The following is a 15,746-nucleotide window of genomic DNA, read 5'->3' as shown; positions in this document are numbered from 1 at the left end:
ATATATTAATATACAACTGATTTGCCTTTTAAATTTGACTATTTGTTTTTCACAACTGAAATAATGGGTATGGTAGTTATATATGTATTCCCACCTGTCAGAATATGTAATGCATAATCACAACTCCTATGTTATACAATTCACATCAAAACAGATTTTGCAAGCAGGAACTTAGTTAATTAAAGATGTCACACATCGTTGCCAACTGGCCTACAGACTACCCCAGTGGCATCAGAATCTTATTTACAATGTATTAGTCATCATCCATGTATCTTTGTTTGCACTTATGCTCTAGATATTGAAGTTGCAAAACACCTCTCAACCTTTAAGAGCAAGAAATCTGAACACAGCTAAAAATAATTTGGGGACACGATCAAAATCAGGGACATATATTTAATATTGCTTTTATAAACTTAAAAAGTTCTTACAGTAACAAGTTTTGTGATGGCATGTATTTTCTGAAGGATAGGAAATTGCTGGAAAACCACACATTGTTTGAGGAAGAGACTAAAATATGAGGCAAAAATCTGGGCATTATGCAAAAATGTGGACACATGAAAGATGTGTCTGGAATGGGCAAGCCAATGTTAACCACTCACTCCCATCACCCCCGATCCCCCAGGTCATTATTTGTCTCCAGCCTAGTCAATAGCCAGTTGTGTGTCACAGCTGAGTCATAGTGAAGGCTTTCTCACGCTGTTCCATGGACCCTGAGTACATCAGTGTGCACATAAACTTAGAATGGCAAGCATCACTGATTCAGTTCATCATGCTGTTGGAGGGAGTTTGCAACATCAAGAAAAAAGTCATGCATCCATCTTTTAACAACAGAATAAAACACAAAAAAAAAATTATTTTTGAAATAAAGAATGAATAATTCAGTACTATATAAGTTACAGTGGTTATTTCCAGCTACAAGTTTAACAATGAATGACACCCATATGTCATTAACTGGAAGCATTGCTGTGCTACTTTAAAATAATGGGTTAAAGAGCTACCAAAGCTTTTAAAATTATTTGCATATCTAAAATATTACTTAAACATAGTGACAGGGAATTGGCTGATACTCCCTTTATTAAAAATTGCATAGCCAGTCAATAAATCAAATTAGAAAAACAGACATTGCAGCTTCACAACAAAGAAAGAAAAAAGAAAATGGAGCAATGGGTTATTGAACCCTGTCCTGTCCAAGTAACTACAGAGTCTAGATCAGAAAGAGGGACAATATTGTAAAACAGGAGGTCACTGAATCTTAAATAAATAAGATACTGAAAACGAATACCCACATGGTTACTGCATGCTTTGGGTAAAATTGCCAATAAGAGTAACTTACTTTCACGTCTCAGCAGAGTGCCACGTCTGGTGATACAATTTCTGAAGGAGACAAATCCTGGCACAGTGTAGGGTGTTAAGGATACATATTTTTTAAAATGTCAAGGACTTGCAGGTCGACATCCTGTGCATTTAAATATTTACCAACTTCAGAATTAATTTCATTCCTGCCATGATATTAAGCATCCCTAAATTCTGTATGAATTAAGTGAGGAAAAGCTAGTGATTATTGTGTTGCAGTACTTTCGATGCACAAACTTAATCTGAAAACCAACAATTACAGGTGTTGTGCTCCTTTCACACATACTTCCTTCAAGAAATGTAATGTGCTGTATGGGAACACTGAGTCAAAAGGTGCTAATCAGTGTTCTGATCATCATTCTTAATGCCTGAGCTGGATACAAGCATGGAAAAGCTCTGTAGGTATTATAATAATAATATGAGGTAGCAGGCAAACAAGGAAAATATACAACAAGCAGGAGAATAAGTGAAAATGCTGTAACTTCTAGCAGTGGCTTGCAATGCAAATGAAAAACTAAAGGAGGCAAAAAATGGACATGTTATGTTGGTTAAAGAGAGCCAAGCTGAACTATTCCAGTTTATTTTATTTGTCCTTTTTACCTGGGTTAGTCCCATTAGGCTAGTGGCATCTTTTCAAGGGAGACCCAAGGTGGCATTTCTATTACAAGGGGAAATTTGGCCCTGGAATTGGGAAACTTTTCCTACCGTTTTTCTGTATGTGTTATGGGATTGTTTTCATCCGTCAGAGCTTACCAACACCAGCTGATGTGACCTCAGTTTCACATCTCCTCCAATGGATTACACATTCAGGAGTACAGCATCTCCTGATCCAGCACTGCAATGTAAGCAATCCAAGGTTTACCTTTACATGTGTATTGCACAAGGGCAAACAGAAATTTTCCGAAAGGCAGTTTGCAAAGTTTGCAAACGCCGAACGGAAAAAGGTTCAAATGTGCAATGAGCAAATGCACAGTGAGATTTGCTCATTGCACTTTCGACATTCTGGGGCAGATTGCACTATAGTGGGGATCGGGAAATGGTTTCTTTACCCACTGTAGTGCGATCTCGGAGTTAGAACAATAAAGTGGGGGGGGTGCAGGGGGGCTTGCCCCCTGCATTACACTTTACCTAATTTTTTTTTTTGATATTAATGTTCGAAAATCAGCGAATCTGCTTTTCGATTTGCTGATTTCCGAACATTTACAATTGTCGCTGTTTTAAGTTTCGTGGTTACGATTCTCTCATATGAGCAATCGCACCACTGTGTTTCACTGTTATGAAGGTATACCCAATCCAATCACCAGAAGTGGGAATAAAACTCCAAGCTTTCTGGTCTTCCAGCACTAGAGGTGAGGGTGCTGTCTTTTTCACCACTAACACTAGTAACAACTGTGCAGTAACAACAGTTGGCATTTCCGAGTTTCTGCACCATGAAAGAGAATGATAGATGGCTTTACTATATTAAGTCATCCATGTAGTTTGTAGTTGGAACACATGTGAGAATAAAGAGTATTTTCTAAAGCCAAGGCATTAGTCAAGAGACTTGGTGAAGTTGTGTAAGTAATTCTTAATTTAGTCGGATGAGTCATACATTGATTATGCCACCGTGAATATGTAGAAGCATATTTCATGATAATAAATGATGTGCATTCTGTTAGATATCATTCCTATTACGTGATTCATACCAAAGGAGAGCATGACCAAGTGATTAATGATATTGAAAAGCATGCCACAATAGTTAGAGAGAAATGTTGCTGCGGGATATAAACAGACAATTAGAACAGTCAGCATGAAATGTACTAGTCTGTTTCCAGTAACAGCTGAAGAGAAGCACATAGCTTAATCCAGACATAAGCAAACGTAAAGAAACCCTAAAAGCACATTTTGTGAACAATGCCTGATTTGTTAGATTATAGCACAACAATATTTCCAGTTAAAGACATACAGATGTTATATACATTGTAGACAAAAACATTGCAAAAGTACTAAAGGAGTAGGAATGTACACCCAGACTGTGACACAGCAAATAGGAGAGAGGCTGCAACACTTCAACGTGTGAAATGTGCTGTTAAAATCGGAGATGACTCACTGTCTGACTTTTCTGGAAAGGTCAAGGGGTGAATGAGTTTCTTAAAGATTCAAATGCAGTTCAGTGTAAAAGACACTAACTTTGATGGCAGAGATGTCCTCATGTGATTTGCCATGGTGTCTTATGAATAAAGTCTGATAAGAAACTATACAGTAACTTTAAAATGGGTTGAATGTTTAATATAAATTACTATTAGCTAAATATGTATTCGTAAGACAGTCAGTTAGCTAAGCAAATACAATTTGGTTGATAGGTATACAGATGGAAGACTTATGAAAATAGGGTTATTAGTTCCTGTATCTGATTTTGAACCATTTCTTTATACTGATATAATTTATGAAGTAGATACTGTTGCTGAAATGAGAGAAACCAGAAATAAAAATTACTTTAAAAATGCCATGCACCCAGTTTCACTCATGGACTTCTTGCTGCATGCCAGAATCAGCAGAGAAGTCATCTTGTTTGGAGGACTTACAAGTACTTAATTTATCGCACACATAATGGCTAGACACTCGGTGGTATAAACATTGTTTCTGGGTGGTTAGGTCACATTAACTAATGTGATAATGATGACTGCCATCAGAACATTTACTGTGATAGGTGGTTGTTAAGACATAGCACTGTGAACATCAGACCACTAAATAGCACAAAATAACAGTGCAGTGAGCAGTAATAGCACTGACTATTGGCTGATAGCTGATATGCCATATACAGTCCAATGTGGATACCATTCCAGAAGTGTTAGGTCTTGTCCTTTAACAACACTGTCTTTCTGTGCCTCAAAATTATGTATAGAACTTAGCGAGAAGAGGACACTTACCACACAAGTAACCTGGCATGGGCTGTCAGTAACAGGCTATGAAAGAATGCACACATTGGCAATATTAAATAATTATGGTACGGTATGGTATGTATTTAATGCTATGGTACGGTGTGGTACTGAATGGTATGGTATGGTACAGTATGGTTTGATATAGAGCTGGGTCAGGATCATTGATTATATGCTGTTTTAGAGTTTGCAAATACCAACACTAAACGAAGTGACAAGAATAATCATTTGCTCATGAAAGAAATACACTAACAATTTTGGCTCAGTATATACTTAGGGAAATGCTAACAATGAGTACATTGCATTGAAACTAAATGTAATAACATCTGTTCCAAGAATATCATTTATACATATAATATGTAATGCTCTTTATTTTATTCTATGAAACTTATTAGAAAAGAACACGAAAAGCTGGTGCAGACTGAGGATATTTATTTACTGACATTTGTTTACTAGGAAAGTGTGACTAGGTCAAAAAGACCCCATTTTTGGAAAAGGCCCGGGGGGGGGGGGGAGCACAAGCAGCTAAAAATATTTTAGTAACACATTATTTGTAAAACATCTGAGTGGATAACAATACAATTCTTTTCAATGTTATAAAGAGAGAAGAAATACAAAGGTGTTTTTATATGCAAGGAAAGCTAAAGGTGTCCATGAATGGTGTACATCTGGGGGTAATGGGCAGTTTGTTTATTACATAAGAAGATGACGTGCACTCTATTGATTTGTTAATGTTTCAAAGTCATTAACTGGACATAAATACTAGGCCACATTACCATCTCATTATGTACCCACAGACTGGAGTTATGTCATACACCTAACTCAATGTACTGAAGCATTGGCCAGAGATGACAGGGATTTTGTAGCTGTATGTTTAGGTTCTCCATCAGGCTTGTAACAGCTTTCTGTATCATGGATGTTCATCCATTCATACAGTCTTGTATATTTATATGGGTGCAAGGTTTAACCTACTAGTGTGCTGCTCCGCCTCTAACCCCTCAGATGGCACCTATCTGCTGTCTGTCTTTGAATTTTCCTATTATCTATCACACTAAAGTGCATCTTTCTCTGCACACTAGCCATCAAGTAGAATACACAGTCTATAAACCCAGTCATATGTTTACAGTGACGTACACAGATCTACATTTACTGATCATGTTGCTACCCATTCATGTAACATGCAGACCTGCCACACCACATCAAATCACTATACCATGAAAATGAGTAGAGTCCATAATGGCAAACTAGCTGGAGTTAAAATTCAGCCGTGTGTGACTCAAAAGCCCATAAGGCAGATGTTGTGACCTAACAACCCCAAAATCATCCCAGTAATTGGTGATTCCAGTTTGTATGAAACAGAACCATATCTCAGTGGATTTTGTAAGGAAGTTGTGACAGTGACAAAGCTGCATGAGGCCAAATTACGGATACCTCAACTAAACTAAAAAGGTCATACCTTGTTATGGAATTGTTACTGTTCATGCCAGAGTGAATAGCCTGGGTAACTGAACTTCATTACTAGTATATTTGCCATACTGGATTTAAATCACATTGGCAGAGTGTAAGTGTCATGCAGTACACCTGTGTAGATGTAAGTTTGAACCTGAATTTGGCTTATATGATCACTGCTCTACCTTCAGTAACAAGTCTAACACACTGAAAACCTATGATTCATTAGCATTTATGCCTGCAGACAGCTTCTTACCTGTTGATTCTATGGTTCGGTTATTGCTCCTTCTCTTACCCAAATTAAATAAAAAGGGTGCTGGTGAGATTGAATTCATTGAATGAGTGGCTGCATCCATTTCAGAGCTTGGCAGTGTTGCATAAATTCAAGTCATAATGACTACCTGAAATCAAGCAGTACTAGATACAAAAGTACTTGCTTGCTTACATGAAAATGAACATATGATACTCAGCACCTGTCTGTTACACCCTCCCCTGTGCTGCAAGGTCTGTGGGGGAATTTGATGCCTATATGTTTAAGTGGGCAGATAAATATGCACATCTGGATTTGTGAAGCTTGAGTCATAATGCAGACCTGAAAATATTTGTTAGGTGAGTCCAGTTGCCTGACTTATGTCACTTTCACCTGCTATTTTGAAACAATAGTAGAGATCTACTTTCCCATAACTTTTGCTTTCCAAAGTTTTGTTACATTACATGCATGGACAAAGATACATTTTACTGTTGTAATTCCTCTATAAACCATTGGTCAGATTCTGAAACAGCAATAAACAGTGGTGTATATTATTTTGATGAAGCTTATGGGCCCACTGCACTGACTCTGTAACAGTTTTTGTGCTGTAGTTTAATGTACATCGAATTTCAGTAAGACACTGCTGAGCATCATAAAGAGAAAAAAAAAATCACATTTTGTTTTATTGGGCCACAACCATTCTAATTCATTGTATAATTCATACTGCTGTATATTACCGCTGTGGGTACACTTTGCAAAGCAGTTCTAAGACTATCACTGTTGGGAATTACATAAGAATATGACCTTTTCATGTGTAAAGAATAAATATATATATATATATATATATATATATATATATATATATATATATATATATATTTCTTTTTTTTCTTTAACTTAATCTTTTCTCTAGAACCAATATCCTTGTATTAGTCTATTTACATTTATTACTTCTTTATTGGCTTATTTACTGCTTATAAGTTGCTACAGTCAAACTTGCAATATAGGGTGGCCATAGTGCTGTGGTTTTGCTTTATAGCTAAGGCTTTTTCACAATTATTTACTCATACCCAAGACATTTCTTGTAAAATTCTCTTCTGGAACTGCATACTCCACCTGCTAACCTCAGGCTATTTACACAAAGAGAAATTACAGCTCTCATAGAAACTGGGGGTGTCAGAGGTTTTTCACACCTACTCACCTTCCTTTTGGGGTCCCTATAGGAACAGTCCTGCAATGCTGAGTGTAATGTCAGTGAATTCTTGAACCCCCACCCATCGTGTTCTTTCCTTCTCGAGGTTTAGTGCATAGCACTTCATCTTGGCTACCAACCAATGACCAGGTGTCATTCAAGCGCAGGAATGATTGAACACAATATATCCATAAAATACAACAAATTTTTTACTGCATATATAAAACATATACTCAACATTCTCTCTAATCTTGCTCTCATTGGAGATTTGCACCTCAACCCTGGCCCCACAATCACCAGCATCTCCACAAACCCCCTTCCAACCAATTCCCCCATCACCCAAATCACAAGCAACAAAAACCCAAATGACCTCCTCATTATGTCTCTTAACATTTGAAGCATCTGTAATAAAATCCAATACCTCCATGCCTACATAAGCCTCTACTCCCCTGACATCCTTATCCTAACCGAATCGTGGCTCAAACCTCACATTAAAAGTGAAGAAATACTCCCACCTGGATACAATATCCTCCGTAAGGACAGACTATCCAGAAAAAGAGGAGGTGTGGCAATGTTGTACAAACACCACCTCAAATCAAAATTCTCACCAAATCAGCTCCCCAGTTTGACAAGGAAGACATACTTTACACCACCCTAAAATTAAACCCTAAAGAATTAATCAACATTATAGGGTGCTATTTCCCACCAGGCTAAAATATCCCTCCCCTTGAAAACCTACTAGACTGAGCCAATCTCTCCCTACCCCAAGAAACTATCATCCTCGGGGACTTTAACATCAATTGGCTATCCTGCAACAGCAACCACCCAGCCATCCACCTAAATCTCCATGGTTTCTCTCAGCTAATACAAACCCCTACTAGAATCAATAAAAACCCCAATAACCACAGCATTCTTGACTGGGTCTTTGTTAACAAAGCCCCTCACACCTACCTAACAGGCTGTTTACCTGACTCCCTCAGTGACCATTCCCCAACCTTACTACTAAAAAATCACATTAATGATTGCAAACCCATTACCCACAGACTTATTCGCAAAAAAGCTAATTTTTAACCCCAACTCCTTCACCTCCTCCCACCAGAACGTAAACTGGTCACCTCTAAAGTACCTCAACCTAGACGAAGCAGTCCATTTCTTTAACAGTACCTTCCTCAACATCCTTAACTCCCATGCCCTCTTGAAAAACATCAGAATCAGGACTAAGAGCTCCCCCTGGCTACAAAAAAACACCAGAGGCCTTAGGAAAATCAGGGATAAAACATGGGAATGCTGGCGCATAACTAAAAACCCCTCAGATAGGCAACTCTTCTTTGAACTACGTAACAAGGTCAAAAAGCAAGTAAAAGCAGACAAAGCCCTTTTCTATCAGATATCCCTAAACTCCTCCCAAAACAACCCCAAACAATTCTGGTCTACAATTAACTCGATACTCTGCCCAGGAAAAGTAAGCACCCCCCCCCTACCAACCACCCCTCTCTCCACTAGTAGCATTGCTGATTCCTTCAATAAACACTTCATAGAATCCATTCTATCCCTAACAAAAAAACACTTCCTACACTAATTCCTCCCTCACTCAACCCCAAACCACCCCACCCTACCTTCTTTCTCTCCACAGTACCCACCTCCTACATAAAAAGACTCCTGACAAAACTAAAACCCACAAAACTAGCAGCCGACTACCTGCCCGCTGAATACCTAAAGATAGCAGCTGATGTCCTAGCTTATCCTATTTCCATATTAATCAACCACTTCATATCTGAATCATATGTACCTACGCTATGGAAAATGTCACACATTATTCCCCTCCACAAAGGTGGCCCATCCACTGAACTCTCCAACTAACGCCCCATTGCCATCCTCTCCCTCCTCTCCAAGATACTTGAAAAATGCATCAACTCACAGTTCTCCAAATTCCTCCTTAACAATAACCTCCTCTCCAATACCCAGCATGGTTTCAGAACACACCACAGCATGACAACTGCTCTCCTCTCCTTCACCAACACTATCCTCCATCACAAAAACAAAAAACAATGGCCTCCTCTCCTCTGCTGTATTTCTGGATCTATCCAAAGCCTTTGACATTGTGTCACACAATCTGCTACTCTCTGCTCTATTTGACCTCTCTTTCTTCACACCAGCCACAAACTGTTTCCACAGCTATCTACAAGGCCACCAGCAATCAGTCATCTGGGACAACAATCTATCCACTCACCTCCCTGTTACTCTCAGGGTTCCCCAAGGCTCCATCCTTGGCCCCCTACTTTTCTCCCTTTTCACCAACAATCTGCACACTGCCACCAAACATGCCTCCCTCATACAGTATGCAGGTGATTCCACCCTCATCTGCTCAGCCCCAACTCTAACAGAACTCCAACAGATCACCCAAAAATCTTTCTCTTCAGTTGAAAGCTGGCTATCTAATGCACAGCTTCTCCTCAATCTAAATAAAACCAAACTCCTCATCTTCCAATCCTCCAAATCTACCCCAAACACCCCACACTTCACTATTCAAGCCAAGGATAATACCTCCATTTCACCAACAGTTCATACAAAACTACTCGGTGTACAGATTGACAATAATCTCAAATTTGGCACTCACATATCACTAACAATAAAAAAAGTTCACAAAAAACTGGGTGCCTTATATAGAAGCCACCAATACCTCACCAAACCAGCAAGAATCTCTATCTCCAGTTCCCAACTAATCTCCACCCTACTCTACGCATCACCCATACTTACAAATCTTAGACAGTCAGACCTACACAAACTCGAAGCCTGCTACAATAAAATCACAAAATTTGCCACTGGTGCCTCTTACCACAGCCACCACTGTGTCTCCCATAGAGACCTTGACTGGCTTGAACTCTCACAACTCCTACACCAAACTCAACTCACCTTTTCTCATAAACTAGTAAACCATCCTCTCCGAATCCCATCCCTGCATACAATTCTCCAACCTTACCACTCTTCTAGACCACTACGCTCCTGCAACTAAAATCTACTCCAGGTCACCAAAGCCAAAAACTCAGCAGGTGAAGCACTATTTTCCTGCACTATTTCCAAGCTCTGGAACAACCTTCCCACTATCATAACTACCCTTCCTTCCTGCAGTCTTTTCAAGACTGCACTTAAATCTCACCTAAATTCTCACTGGCTTTGTCCTTGTCCAAACCCCAACTAATAACCCCCCCTTTCAACCCTTCTCTCCTTTTCCAGATTCAGACAGAGTATCCCCTCTATCACTATCAAACTGAACTGAAGATTACTCACTGCCTGTTAATCCTTCCAGGATTTAGTTATGTCTATTATTAATGTTATCTAGTTACTGTTTAGATAATTTGTAGCACTGTGTTTTACTTCTTATTTCTCAATGTTTGTAATTAGAGCTTACTACTCAATTGCACCTAATTTGTTCCTGTATTTCTCCATGTCATGATCACCTCTACTGTATTCATACCTTGATTGTTATTGTTTACCATCTACCATGTCTTTCTGTGGAGCTTTTCTCCCCAGGCCTCCACTGAAAAAGGACCTGTGTCCAGTCGGAATTTCCCAGTAAACAAATGTAAATAAATGAATAAATAAATAATAAATAAATAAAATATTTTCCATTAGATGGGCATGCAGGCATCAACCTCTAGTTCCCCTCTGTCCACCAGGCAACTGCACCATTTGCCTACATCTGGTAGTCAACACTGTGTAACAGATCTCTGTCAGTGCTCCAGTCAGCTTCATTATAAAGTCAGCCACTAGTCAAGGCTTCTATTTCGCAAAACGTAATCACCGCCCCTGTAAAATAGCACTGCAGATGCAAAACATGGTCTGTGGCCCTATTTCTACAGTCATTTATAAAAGGAGTTCTGAGATTTCCTTCCTCATTTACTGTTTTGATCAAGAGTATCTACTTATTTTTCTGCGGACTTTCTTTGGCATTTAATTTGCGCTCTCATAACCAACATTTTAAGGTTCTAATTGGTAAAACTGAAAAACGTTGCTGATGTGGTTGCACTTCTTTAGGTTAAAAACTGTCACTCAGGTGGTCATCTTGATGGAAGTTTCAGTCATGAAGCTCATTGTTTTGATAGTATGCACCTATGTTTAATACTTTTCTTTTAGCCATGTATCCAAACTAGTAAAGCTAGAATCCATGACCTAATAACATTGTTTTCTTAAGGTGTGAAATGTCTTAGATGTGGATACCATTCCTCTTTCCTCAAGCAAAACAGCCTAAGTGCCTCCTGAGTTGGATATAGAATATCTGCTATAGGGCATCCGCTCAGTCCCCAGTGTGAGCCATGAGGCTGTGAAAAGCATCAAAATGGGAAGTGGATATATAGCCATTGGATGCATATGGAGATCCTGGTTATTTTCCCCCAGTGTTCTGCTAGGGGAAAGAAGGCTTTTCTTTCCTTCATTGGCTGCCTGAAAAAGGAAGAGGTCCTCCAATCCAAGTCTCTGTTATTGAATGAATAAATCTTAGTGGAATTGAAAGAGTTGGAAAAATATCATTGCTTTGTTTAAGGAAAATAAGCATTGCAGAGTAATACATTACCAGATTACAGTACAGTATTTAAATGTTATTTGAGAAATAATTGGGAGAGACTCCCACTGGGGCCTCCCTACCCATTGGTCCATCAAGGAAACATCCTCCTCCAGTGACTGGATGAGATTGGAGGGAAAGTGAGAAGGGAAAAACAAGCAGAGCCACTTTTTTGTTTGTTTTTTTTTTTTTGTTTTTTTTTTGCATATGGTCTAAATGCTTTTGCTTTTCTTTGTGTGTTCGTAAACAACAATTACCATGATGGGAGAGATCAACATCCCTTTCAAAAGACCGAGAGCCCCACAAAAGCTAGAAGCCAAGAGCAAATCCAGAGAGAGTTGGAAACCCCATAATAGTGGATGACCTTCAACACCTCCGCAACATTTATATCAAGGCTAGGACAGCATGGCAGAGCAAACAAAACTCAACAACAACTGCTTGATTAGTTTTGTTATTCAAACTGCAAACAAAGGCCCCATAAAAGTGGGCCATATGGGATTAGTGTAAAGCAGCATAATATGCTAAAACTACAATTAAAGTATGCTCCCTTAACACCTCATAAAAGCAGGCCAATGCAACAAGTTACCAACACAGCCTAGCAGGAGTTTGTATTCTAGGTATTAGTTACAATATCTAACACACACACACACAATTAAATGCTTTTTTTATATCATTGTTGACAACAGAATGATGTATAAATAACAAAAAGATGCATTATTTGCTGTCAAGAAAAATGAACTTTAGCAATGTTTTGCAGCAAAAGGGCAGATCTGATGAAGCTCGAGCAGAAAAAGTGCCACCAAGAGTGTTATGGCTAATGATTTATTTGGTGATATAAATACTAAATCAGAACTGGGATTAAGACCCCTTCTGGCTATCATTTAACTTAGAATAACACATCTGACAAGCTATAATCATTATCATTTTCTGTGTTTGTTTTTACCATCTCACACTCCCCCACTCTGATCCAGTCATTGGAGGAGGAGTAGAAAAAGGTCACCTTGACTGACCAATGGGTAGGGACGGCCCAGCAGGAGCCCCTCCCAATTATATCTCAAAAAACATTTAAATACTACTGTAATCCGGTTGCATATCACTCTGCAGCACTTATTTGCCTTAAATAAGGTAATGATATTTTTCCAAGTCTTTCAACTCCTCTGCGATTTATTCATTCAACAACAGAGATTTCGATTGGAAGACCTCTTATTTTCCAGATAACCAACAAAGTAAGGAAAACCCCTCTCTCCCCATAGCAGAGCACTGTGAGAGAATTAGAAGTTCCATAGGCATCCAACAGCTATATATCCACTTCCTTTCCCCAGCCAAAGGAAGTCTACATCGTATGCAACAGATGTTGTGAGAAACACCAGTACAAATGATGTTTAACTGAAAGTCAAAATGGTGTACAGAGAAACTACTGAATCTGGGAGAGACGGTAAACAGAGGGAAAATGCAGTAAATTATATTTTCCTGTGGCTGTATTTCATATGATAGCCACATACATTTTCAAAACTGAAAAGTATTATCAGTAGTGTACATCTTACAGAAAAACAACAGAAACAAACAAAAATTGCTTCTATGCCATTAAATCAACTTCCTGTGGGTCACTGACATGGCAGACTAGGACCTCAAACTCTGTATCCTTATATGTACAAATTATCAGAGAGCTGTACTCTGGAGTAATTGGGATTGTAATTCATTAAGATACTTCAGTCTTTGAGATACTCTTTAGCTAACAGACTGAAAATATTAGTGTTTGTGGGTGACTGCTGTGATGTAGCAGTTAGAGCTGCCACCTCAGAGCAAGAGGTTCTCTGGTTTGATTCTCAGCTGGGGTGCTTTATGTATGGAGTCAGCATGTCCTCCTTGCAATCACATGGGTTTCCTCTGTGTGCTCCTGTCTCTTCCCTCATCCCAAACACATGCTTCAGGTGGATTGGGCATTCAAAATTGGCCCTAGGTGTGTGTGTGTGTGTGTGTGTGTGTGTGTGTGTGTGTGTGTGTGTGTGTGTGTGTGTGTGTGTGTGTGTGTGTGTGTGTGTGCGCCTCCTGTGGAAGGTTGGGTGCCAGGATGGCAACTTGATATCATAAAACTTCACTGCCAATCATTCTGCAGAGCATAGTTCCATTGCAGTTACCCCTTAACAGGAAAGGCAACTGAAAATATTACTGTTTTCCAATCTGAGTGTCAAGCACGTACGTGCCAGTAGTCTGTTTTCACTTCATATTTGTGATACTCATCAAGACCAGATAAGGGAAAGAAAAACATTTTCTGATGAAAACTGATGGGCATTTTTTTTAGTATTATGCTTTTAATCATAGCAGTTGAAGTCATGTCCATGGCTTAACCATGAAATTATTTGTTATTAAACCATTTACAGAGTGTCAGATTATACAACTCCATTGGTGTTCAAATAATTTGGATTTCACCCAAAACAACAATATTGTGATTTTATTTTTAAAGCACATGATGCTTACAGAGTGAACAATGTAGCAGAATTAATTATTTTTTTCATCCTGTATTTAAAAAAATTAGCAGAAAAGACCCAGATGCAGACAAACATCAGCATTGCGATCCTGCTTCCAGTTATGACTTTAAAGTAGCATGTAGCGTGACTTACACATGAAGCCTTTTATTCAGTCAACAGCCATCAATGACTGATGATTCTATTTAGCAGATCCAGGGATGGAGAGAAATACATTCATGTAAAAGGCAAAGTCCCCCTTCCAAATGCAAGCATATTTTGTTTAGCAATCTTCTGATCTGGAGATGGTGGATGTTTATATATGACCACTCCTGACAGGATCAGATTTAAACAACAATTAAGGTGATGGACTGGCTGTATATGAAAGGGTATTAGTATATTACTTCAGACAAAAATTCAATGACATGAGTACAGTGAAATGTCAGAGGTATATGCATTCAAAAGGTAGTAATTTGGGAGAGGAGTTTGCGATGGTTAGCAACTTATCTACAGACAAATGCTAAAAGTAAAATTATAAGTTTGAAAGTCATTTAATAAATTATGATGAACAGAGGTGCTTTCACTTGATTACAGACAAGCATTAAAAGTATACCATATTCTAACGTGGTTACTCTGGTAGTGGTATGTATTCTGAGGGGAGAAATCATGCATCTGGAAAGGTTGACTGTTTTAAACAAGCTGAATCTATTACTCCCCACCCACCTTAGTGATGAATACTAACCCTAGCTTTAATGCTGCCCCTTCCCACTAACCTTACACCTCACCTTAATAAAAACCTTCCCTGCCACTATACAAGATACACTCAGCACATTAACACACTCAAATGCACATTAATACACTACATCCATCCTCTTACCTAACCCTTACCCGAACTCTAAAATACACACACTGCGCACATACAAAACATATCTGCTCACCTAGCTCTGACCCTAGCCTTGACTCTTACATACACACTCAAATGCTCTCACCCCCTCCAACACCACTCAGTCCATACCTCTCAACTGTACAGATTTCCACAGAATGTCCAGATTTTTGCCTTATATGTTTGGTCCGTTTTTCATAATATTGTGGCTGTCTGGCAAATTAGTGACAAATCATTAAAGACTTGAAGTTAGAAAATAATGACAGACATTTGAGATTCAAACTTCATACCCTTCAGAAAGTGCATGCTAATGCAAAACCTGTTCTATCAACGTTCTAAGTTTGTACGATCAATATTTCAAAACTGCCCCTATTTGTACCACTTTTTTATGGCTTTGTCCAGATTTCTTACTCTAAGAGGTTGAGAGGTATGCCACTCGCTTTTCCTGATGAAACATTTCCTCAACATGTTTACTGTTCAGCTATCCATACCTTCGATATTAAGCACCAACCCTTGCACTCATCCACCAAATGGATGTTCCACTAAATTATTTAAACCCATATATAGTCACAGATGGAAATGAATTCCTCTCTCTCTCTCTATATATATATATATATATATATATATCTATACACACGCACATATATAAATATAGATATAGATATATAGATAATTGTG

General features: G+C 38.6%; 1 protein-coding gene across 1 annotated transcript in view; it reads right to left on the bottom strand.

Annotated features, from left to right (window-relative positions):
• The window catches only part of TECRL (trans-2,3-enoyl-CoA reductase like), a 1,073,904-nt gene that overhangs the window by 827,537 nt on the left and 230,621 nt on the right, over positions 1–15,746 (bottom strand). The window lies entirely within an intron of this gene.

The sequence above is a fragment of the Protopterus annectens genome, chromosome 2.part0 (assembly GCF_019279795.1).
Source record: "Protopterus annectens isolate FY-2018-M chromosome 2.part0, PAN1.0, whole genome shotgun sequence".
NCBI classification, from domain to species: domain Eukaryota; kingdom Metazoa; phylum Chordata; order Ceratodontiformes; family Protopteridae; genus Protopterus; species Protopterus annectens.
This window is presented reverse-complemented; position numbering and strand designations above follow the sequence as displayed.